The sequence below is a fragment of the Eufriesea mexicana genome, unplaced genomic scaffold (genome assembly GCF_001483705.2).
Source record: "Eufriesea mexicana isolate 0111107269 unplaced genomic scaffold, ASM148370v2 scaffold757, whole genome shotgun sequence".
NCBI lineage: Eukaryota > Metazoa > Arthropoda > Insecta > Hymenoptera > Apidae > Eufriesea > Eufriesea mexicana.
The window spans coordinates 56,530-63,596 of NW_016908927.1; the positions used below are offsets into that span (position 1 = coordinate 56,530).

The window sequence follows — 7,067 nt, forward strand, 5'->3', positions numbered from 1 at the left end:
AAAACGTCGATGCGCGCATAGGGGAAGAGAGAAAGACGGTGAAAGGGAGAGATGAAGAGCGAGAAGAGGACGGAAAGAAGGAAAGAAGGAACGAAAGAACGAAACTAAAGAAAACGGTAACGTAGCGAGCAGAGCGCCGTCGGTGGTGGATGCGGTGGAGGTTAGAATAGCGGTGGGTCGTGGCGGTGGTGGAAGCAGCGTAATGCCGTGGGTGGGGTGTGCTGAGCGCGACTGGGGGCTGGAGGGGCGCTGGAGGGGGTCGACCGGTGAAAGGGTGGGGGCCGAGTGGCAGCGGAGGCGGCTCGTTTAGCACGCAGGATCAGCTTCGGGGAGAACCTCGCTTCGTCTCTTTTACCTCGCGCTAGCTAGTAGCTCCGCCGCATTCGTACGTGCTACGAAAGACACGCGTTCGATAGAGTTGCGTACAAATCCGTACAGATTCCTTTTCGAATCGTCTCTATCTCTGTGCGTCTGTTTGTTCTTCTCTCTTTGTACTTCGTTCTCCGTATTTTTCCACCGTTATTCTTCCTTCGCCTTTCCTTCTTCTCCTTCGTCTGTCCACTTTTCTTTCTTTCCCTCGGTATTCTCTATTTTTCTGCTTTAAATTCCCTTCTCTCTTTCTTTTTCTCTCTTTCTCTCACTTGCGCGTAAAGTCAGGAGGAAGTTTATGGTTCGATCTTCGTTGTAAGCGTCATCGATCTCTGTACGCATGAAAGTACAGTTTCGATCCGTCGGAAGAAGGGAAACGTTAGAAACGGAGGAAAGAAACGAGAGTGTGTACCTTGTGCGACCCCGACGATCGCCGTCGTCTCGAGAACCGAGTACGCACGCTCGTTGATGGGGACAGAGAGAAATGAGGCGCGTCAGGACGTTCTAGGGACAATCGTCGGCGACGTTGTTGCCGTCAACGTTCCTTTACCGACGGCCACCGAGTGACAGAGTGAGGAAAGGGGAGAAATAAAGAGAGCGACAGAGAAGCAGTGAAAGATAGAGAGGGAGAGGGATGGGGAGCGGGCGTCTAAGCCGCGGAGTATTACGGTTTAGAAGCTTAAAGGGCGCGATAGTGGTACGGTTCCCGTAGCGTTCGAGTGCCAGACTAATTGCTTCAGAGACTTGTGTAATTGTTCTCGAAACGGCAAAAAGTGAACGGACGGGGAGGTCCCTCGTGAAAAGAAGGGAAGAAAAGACAGAGAAAGGGAGATAAAGGAAGCCCGGAGTGTACTTGTCGCTCCGCTGCAAACAATTCGAGCTTGGCGGAAAGGCGGAATAAAAGGGGAACACTCGGCCTGTCACAGTACGTTGCGATGCGATGCCGAAAATTTGGAAAGAGTTCCGGCTAACTTTTCGCATCATCTCGTCTCTTCTTATTTTCTTCCTTTCTTTCGTGCGAGGCTCGTGATCGTCGGAACGTTACATCGGGATTAAAAGATAGCCCGCGGCTTATCGGCGACGCGTACTCTCCGGTGCTTTTGTTATTCCGTTATCCTAGCCACCATCGCTGTCGTCACGTATCCCTGTAAATGCCCCTTCACTCGCGGGAATTATTTCATTTTTCGCTTTTCGTTGGTCGTTCGCAGGACGCGTGGGTGTTTCACGTTTAGCCGGATCGTCGACAAATTATGCGTGTACATAAAGGATAGTGGAGGAGACAGGCGAGAAGAGTGGAGATCGAGTGCCGTATAGACTAGAGTTCGGTCGTGTGTTGTGAAAGAAGAAAGGTGGGTGCCTGAGAAAACTTGCGGGGAACAACTGCGATCCGTCAAACTCGCTATCGCGCTTCGCACTGGCCAGTTTCCATTCGTGCTGAACACTGCGTATTTACTCACGCTCCTTGCCGTTTCACCGTGTCATCTGCGCCAACGTCCGAGCTAATATCACGGAGGGAGCCTACGTTCGCTGCGAAATAGCAACAACGTTACAGTGTGTCTCGTCGCGTCGTAAAACCTCCTACGTGCTTCTCGCCCGGTAAGATGATTCAGATTGTTTCAACGCCTTACAAATCGACCGGCTATAAACCGAAACAACTGTCTCGACATATGAGACATCGAAACGAAAGTAATTCGTGCCTTCGTTTCACTGTTGCTCTCGTTGCGTCACCTATTGGTTCTCTAGGGAAAATATATCTTGGCCGTGTAATCTTAATTATCTTAGCAGAGGTACGAGACTCGATATTAAATTTCAGGTCAAGATTAATTTTTGAAATTTAAATTTCCCGTTGAATTTTACATTTTAATCTTACTGAAATTTATTAAGGGAATGCAAAATTCGAAATGAAAGGAAACGATTAATTCGATTAAAATTTATGAAAGGAAATTTAAGTAGCACTGCAAACATTGGCAAATCGTTCGCATAATCGTTTCTCGCGTTTTAAAGTTATTCGAATTTCTAACTCACTTTGGAATACATCGGTAACCATAATCGCCGATGAAAAAATTATGGTTGAATTTCAATTTAATATTCTCTTTAACTATTTATGCAACAAATCGGATTTAGTTTATTCAATAGGGATATCATCAAATTTATAGCATTCGAGTAATCCGTAACGACCCGTTATTCTCCTCTCATTCGTTCCTTCCAATCCTTTAGCAATAAAAATGAGAAATATGTGTATTTCTGTTCGCCTTAATAAAACATTTTTCGTATCGTTGATTGTGACCAGTCTATGCTTGGGAAAGTAATTGGAAAGAGATTACTATAATCAGAAATTCGTTTCACGATTTCTCTCGCGTTCCTCGAATACTATACCGAACCTAAAAATATATTTTTATTCAATTTATTAATATTTTGTTAAATTATTAGAATAATAAATTTATAAAATTTGCGTATAAAATTTGAAATGCTTATTACGTTATGTTTGTGTCGTTTTGGTAATGGTAGTCCTTCATAGCTATCTGAAGGTCAGTTGCAAACCAGGGTTGATTTCATGCGCAATTTTTTATCAGTACGCGTACTCAGGGCTGTACTTCCTTCGAGTGCCACCCTGTGTGAAACGTAACTCTTTTCAAATAAAGTCTTTTTACTATGCAAATCGTTTCGTGATTATGCATAATAATACCTTTTCAGTTATAAACTGGCCGTAACGAGCCGAAAGCATATATTGGCTCGGCAAGCTCTGCAGTTCTGGAGTAGATCGATATGTTTCTTTGAAGAAAATCGTGAGCTTCGTTAGCGTTTGGTGTCGCCTGATCGTTATCTGTCGTATTTATTCGAATCCAAGCTCGAATCCCTGCGATTACTAGGTAGCACGAAACGATGGATTTTTGCCCTCGAACCCCTGTTTCGTGACACTTTCTGTAAACCAGTGACATAGGCAGATTAAGCCTCGAGTGTAATCTTAATCCTACAACTCCTAACAGAGAGGCTCCTTGTAACGAAATGTATTTTAATCCTTTGCACTGCGAAAATTTTTTGAACTTGATAACTGTAAACAGATTTTCGTGGTGAAAAAAATTTAGAAATTTAAAATTTTCGCGAGTTTCCCTAAATTCCTTCATAAAACAATTTTACCCTGTTTTTTTATCTTCATTGGTGCAAATAAATCCAAATTGCAGATTAAACCTACAACCTAATTGAGCATTTTCAAAATTTTGATTAAAAATTCTTTATTCAACGTGTTCGCTTTGATTATTTATTTTTGCAATTTTCCTTTTTTAAGCTCTTTTATTTTTTCATTTACATCGTGGTATGTTTAGTATTAACAATATCGCTGTAGTAACCCCAGTGGAGTGTAAAGAGTTAATATCATTCTATCATGTTATCCATGTACGTTGTAGTAAAAATTCGAAATCGTATAAAACTAGTTGGGCTAGATAAAATTGATTTTATTCAAGGTCTCTGGTCAATACTAGTTTCGTCTAGTTAATTCTAGGAAACTAAATGCCATCAATCAATACCGGTATTGGCTAAAAATCATTCAATTTTTAATAATTCTGACTGATTTAAAGAAATAGTTAATGAAATACCTTCATTAAAATCGGTCCTTAGGTAACTATGTACTTTCAAATAGGGAAAACTAGTAATAATCATCGTGTACAAACATTGAAGAAGTGCTTAATTCAAAATTTCACTTATTACAGTATGACATGTCCTCGTGCAATTTTGAATTAAGGTTTTTCTTTTTCCTACAAAGATATCGTTTCGAAGTGCAATTCCTTTTGCAACGACTGCAATATTTTAATCAATGAGAACTATTTTTGGCTAATAATATTCGGTTAATTCTAGAATTAATTAGTCTAAAATAGTATTCACCGATTTTTAATTTTTACTATAACACATGCATGTACAGTGTACATTATAAAATTTCACAATTGCAAGCTTCAGTTTTTTTCAAGAAAAATAGTATTATAGCCTCAAGGAACTCTTTAAGACTTTGCTATGGATGGCTAAAGGCTTAGGATTGTAGGGTTAACGTAGATTGGAAAGTACTTATTATATTTAGTTGGATCTGCTGTAAAACACACAGTGCTTATCCTTGACATTCCATCCGGTTATTCCTTACAGGCTATGAGCATTCGATACAAATAACTATCTGTCACAAATCGATCTTGAATAATTCATCGTGGTGGCAGTGGAGGCAGAAACTGAATAGCGCTGAAATTACGGCCGCTGTGGGTCGGTTACAGAAACAAAGTGAAGTTGAAGTGGATTTGATGGCATTTCAGATTGTTTCGTATAGATTTAAAGTTCAGTTTTAGAGTAGCGTGTAAACTTTCTTCTCCTTGTGTCCCGCAAGATGCATAGGAGTGGCATCTAGGATGACAAATATAGGATAGATGAGTAATACGTTTGAACAGGGAGCAGTGAAAAATAAAAGTTATGAGTACTTACAAGGTATCATGAGAATTTCTCAATTTATTTTCAATTACTTTTCCTTTTTACTTCCTTTGCTCGCACAGCAGGGCGCAGAGATGAAGAACCCCGCGATAAATCAATAAGAGAGCGTTTTCAACAAAGGCTGGATTCTATGTAACCTTGAGATATTGGGCCAACTGATGCTATGTGAAATTCACTGGATGATCTCCTTACAATTTCAGTTTTATGCATTTTCTGTTCAATGTGGTATAATCATTGTGAACAACGTGAATTAACTGTAATAAGAAATTGAAATTTAGTTGATTATCTGCAACCTTGAATTATTAGACCAACTACTGTTCTGTATAATTTCATGAGATTTACCTTATTTACACCACGTATCTTATATAATGAAACAGAAACATTATGGATAACATGAAGTAACTATAACATCAAAAAAAGTAAGACGTATCATCATTGAAATGATGCTTATGCAGGAAATTTTTGCAATTTTGCATACATAATTCTGAATTATTGGGCCAATTACTGCTATGTAAAATTTCACTCGATAATCTTGTTTCAGTTGCAATTCCACGTATTTTATTTGTAATGAGATACAAACAGGAAATATTTGAAGCGATTATAATGAAAAACAGAAAATAAATAAATAAAATGAATCTCCACATACACGATGCTAACGCACGAAATTTTCTTGATAAAAATTATTCGAAATACAGGTTGGTAATACCAGCAACGATGTAAAGTGCGGCATTGTGATTTTAGTCACGTTTTAGGACTAACAGAATTGCCTCGTGACAAACATGAAACGATGTAGTACTTTCTCGTTTATCCATTTCCTTTATGATCTATTTGAACTTCAAACACCGTGATAAAAGCAATAAGATATCCTTCCTCGCGGTATTAAATTGAAAATTTCGATTTGACGGCGAAATAATTCTGGTTCATGAGCAGGATTTAATACGATTTAATATCTGATCGAAGTCGAATTGTTCGTCGACCAAGAACTTTCGCAAGAGCAAATCTCCTGATTTCCCTTAGCTCGGGGAAGGTGATCGAACGCGTATGGCATCTGAGCTAGATTATGGAGATTGCCAGCGATGTGCTCATGATCACCCAAACTAATTGTGTCACCTTGTTAATTTTATGCATACGTTTAATAACCCCGTAATCTAAAATCACAATACTGAAATAAATGAAAATTTCTTCTTATCGTTAATTACATATACAATTTCCAGGAAACAGATAATTGTGCGAAAGTATTTAACAAATGTCTAATAAATTTAAAATGAACCGTTTCGAATGAAACGATTTCTCGTTGCACTCAGGGCAAAACTATTTGAAGAAAAAAGCAGATTTTCTAACATGCTCCGTATAATATAACAGTTATCATTGAGACTGGCACAGAAAGAAAAGTACAGATTATGTAATACCGACTAGGTTGGAATGGCACGACCAGTTTTACACCTCCTTTGTTGGTATCAAGCACAACGTGTGCCGAAGACGGTATACTTGAATATGTATAAATGCCATCGACATCGTTCCCGTCGCTCGTGTTCCAGATCACCTTTAACGTTTCCATGTCATAGCATCTATTAACGTTGAGTAACGTCCACGCGTGTTGCTTGGCCAAACCAGCAAATCCTTTCAATTAAAGTATCTCCTTTATAGAATACTCGTAGAATAATCGCAGATAAAGTCGAATAACCTAAAAGAATATTAATCGTTGAATCGTTAAACTCGATACAAAAATTCTTCACTTCCTCGCGAAACTTTCGACCAACATAACCTTTAAATTTCGTTTTCGTTCTCGGTGAAAGTAATTCCATTATTATCGATGCGAAACATTTTTCAATTAATAACCACCCTACTCCAACAAGGATTTAACTTATTTTCGATATCCGGTTTAACGAAGCACGTATAAAAGTTAACCTCCCAGAACGAAAGTTAAAAAGATACAGCTTGCCTCTCGCGAAGCAGTTTCGTTTCTCGTTTTTCAAATGTGTTCCTTTCGACGAGATATTAAATTCGACGAAGTCTTGTCTTTCAGTCAGGTGCTCGTACGTTAAGGTACAAAAGTTTCCGAATACGCTGTGAACACATTTTAGCGCGAAATTCGTTGAAGGGCGATTACAGCGCCACGCGCGGTTACCTCCAGATGTAAACTTGTTCTAGCAAATAAGCCGATTCGTTGGTATTTACATTGCTAGCCAGTACTGATTGTGTATTTTCGTTGGTGAAAAACGCTTGCTCTTCCG

At 39.3% G+C, this 7,067-nt stretch overlaps 1 long non-coding RNA gene across 1 annotated transcript in view; it reads left to right on the forward strand.

Moving 5' to 3' along the window:
- Positions 1-388: 388 nt before the first annotated feature.
- The window catches only part of LOC108546762 (uncharacterized), a 58,500-nt gene continuing 51,821 nt past the window's right edge, over positions 389-7,067 (forward strand). Inside the window, exons 1-2 of the long non-coding RNA XR_001890154.1 lie at positions 389-465; positions 1,578-1,965. This is a non-coding gene — a long non-coding RNA (uncharacterized LOC108546762). The remainder of the gene's footprint in view (positions 466-1,577; positions 1,966-7,067) is intronic.